This window comes from Symphalangus syndactylus, chromosome 5, assembly GCF_028878055.3.
Source record: "Symphalangus syndactylus isolate Jambi chromosome 5, NHGRI_mSymSyn1-v2.1_pri, whole genome shotgun sequence".
Classification (NCBI taxonomy): domain Eukaryota; kingdom Metazoa; phylum Chordata; class Mammalia; order Primates; family Hylobatidae; genus Symphalangus; species Symphalangus syndactylus.
In genome coordinates, this window is record NC_072427.2 from 146,391,474 (window position 1) to 146,394,808 (window position 3,335).

Consider the following 3,335-nt stretch of genomic DNA (forward strand, 5'->3'; position numbering starts at 1 on the left):
CACTTTAACATTCTAGTTATGCTGTAGCAGTCATTTTACCCTAAGCTGTTAGTAGTGCTGATCCACATAAAATTGGGCTGTTTAGGTGTTTAATTGTTCAAATGTATAATATATCTGATGTATTTATATATTGTATAAAAAATCACCTAACACAATAGATATTTAATATATCTGCTGTAAATATATATCATATAACATATAACATAATATAATAATTTATATTATAAATGATAATATACTATAATATAAAATATAAATATATTATAAATGTACAATATATCTGATATAAATATATAAATATATCAGATATATTATAGATATATGTATATGTATAATATATACATATATATGTATAATATAATGTATTATGTATGTGTATATAAATGTATATGTATAATATATAAATGTATAATATATCTGATATAAATATATCAGATATATTATACATCTATTGTGTCAGGTGATTTTTTTATACAATATATAAATATATCAGATATATCATACAGTTCAGCCTGTCAAAGCACCATATTTTGGGGGGTTGGTTTCCGTGTCCCAACACTAGCTACGAAAATATTAGCTATTAGCTACCTAGAACTCTTCAGTAGTAAATTCAAGAAACCTAAAGTAATTCTCTTCATTAAATTCTTGCCTTGTCTACTAAAAAAATTGTCATCACCGAAGTGGACAATGAAGACCGTGTAGGGTTGAAAGCTCTAACTAGTATGCCTCCAAGATTCTTTTATTGCCCACCATCATGATTGAAGAATAGATAACTTCTCTTTCATCTTTATTTATTTTTTGTAAAGATAGGGTCTCGCTATGCTGCCCAGACTGGTCTCAAACTCCTGGGCTCAAGAGATCCTTCTACTTAAGCCTCTCAAAGTGCTGGAATTACAGGGGTGAGTCACCATGACTGACCATTAATAATTTATTTCAATGATACTTTAACATAGGCTCATTCTTCTTTACCTGTAAAGAAAAGTCTTTCTGGTCTTTTTAAAATTATATTTTTTGGCCAGGCATGATGGCCAGGTGCAGTGGCTGACGCTTGTAATCCTAGTACTTTGGGAGGCCAAGGTAGGAAGATTGCTTGAGGCCAGGAGTTCAAGACCAACCTGGCAAACATCTGGAAAACATAGCAAGACCCCATCTCTATTAAAAAAAAAAATTAATTCCATTTTTCTAAGAGAAAAAAGATTCCCAATTCAACAACACTCTTCAAAAACTTTATCTGGCAGCTACTCAGGAGATTGAGATGGGAGGATCACATGACGCCCAGGAATTCAAAACCAGTCTGGGCAACATAGTGAGATCCTATCTCATAAAAAAATAAAAAAAGCTTTACTTGGAATAGAACCCATGACTCTGGTTATAAATACAAAATCCTTCAAATTCGTTTAAAGGAATTTAATCCCAGCTTCTCGGATGAAAAAAGGAAATAATATTCACAATTTGATCCATCATCAGTAGACAAGTTAAATGTGTTTCATAAAAGCAAGACATATTAATTAAGCAAAATCATATTCGAGTAACCACAGGAAATACATAGATACTGTCTCTTACCTAGAGAAATCTTATAGTCTAATTGTGAAGATAGTCTTCACATGACAAAAAAGATCATCATTAATCCAAAACATATAAGTTATAAAGAAGCGACATATACCAGCAATTCTAAAATCTGGTTAGCATCCTTTGTAGAATTTATTTTAAAATGCAGATTTCCAGGTCTCATCAATAAAGATTTAATTTATTGTTTCTGGGGATGTGCTCAGACATCTGTGTTTTTTGTTTTTTGTTTTCATTTTTTTTGTTTTTTGAGATGGAGTCTCACTCTGTCACTCAGGCTGGAGTGCAATGGTGCAATCTCAGCTCACTGCAACCTCTGCCTTCTAGGTTCAAGCAATTCTTCTGCCTCAGCCTCCCTAGGAGCTAGAACTACAGGCGCCTGCCACCATGTTCGGCTAACAGGCATCTGTTTTTAATGAACTCTGTAGGTGGTTCTGTTATGCAGTTAGTTTTCAGAACCATTCACACTGACAGTAAAGGCTATTTATTCCCAGCAGTGGAAAGACCACTGAGGACACAGGAATAGTTAGCAAAGCTACTTAAAGATGCCAGGGCTGGGGCCGGGTGCAGTGGCTCACGCCAGTAATCCCAGCACTTTGGGAGGCCGAGGCGGGCGGATCACGAGGTCAGGAGATCAAGATCATCCTGGCTAACACAATGAAACCCCGTCTCTACTAAAAAAAAAAAAAATACAAAAAAATAGCCGGACGTGGTGGTGGGCACCTGTAGTCCCAGCTACTCGGGAGGCTGAGGCAGGAGAATGGCGTGAACCTGGGAGGCAGAGCTTGCAGTGAGCCGAGATTGTGCCACTGCACTCCAGCCTGGGAGACAGAGCGAGACTCCGTCTCAAAAAAAAAAAAAAAAAAAAAAAAAATGCCACAGCTGGCTGAGCAGAGTGGCTCACACCTGTAACCCCAAAACTTTGGCTTGGGAGGCCAAGGCAGGTGGATCGCTTGAGTTCAGGGGTTCAAGACCAGCCCAGGCAAATGGCAAAACCGCATCTCTACCAAAAACACAAAAATTAGCCGGGCATAGCGGCATGCACCTGTGGTCCCAGCTACTCAGGAGGCTGAGGTGGGAGGATGGCTGGAGCCTGGGAAGTCTAAGGTACAGTGATCAGTGATCATGCCACTGCACTCCAGCCTTGGTGACAGAGAAAGAACCTGTCTCAACATACATACATGCATACATACATAAAATTAAAAATAAAAATAAAGATGTCAGGGATTATGTTGAACCTTAACTGAGAGCAAGATTCAAAAGATAGTGAGGCTTATTTTTCTTTCTTATATCTATAGTTACACAGGGAGCTGTCTAGTCTTGGATGTACCCAAGTTGATATCTGGTTTTATCCATTGAAACCCACAGTGAAAATGGTAAATAGGTGCTAGGTGTTTGGATTTTTTTAATCCCATGTAAGAATATAACAATGGTATCCTAATAATGTCAAAGCAACATTGGTCACAATCTAAGGAAATTGAATTCATATAGTACCAAATATATGTTTAGAGTTGTGCTAGGTGCTGATACATTCTAGATAAAAATATTAAACATGGGTAACCAAAACTGTCAAATGACATTTCAGGGCAAGATATAATTAAGTACCAAAATCGCTGGCATAGTCTTTAAGTACCATGAAATGTAGAGAAAGCTGAGATGAATGGCAGTGTAGAGACAGATGGCTTCGCAAGTCATCTCAGATGACTAGCTATCCAATGTGAGGATACTTCTCCCTCACCTTCAAACAAATGCTAAAGATGCCTATTACT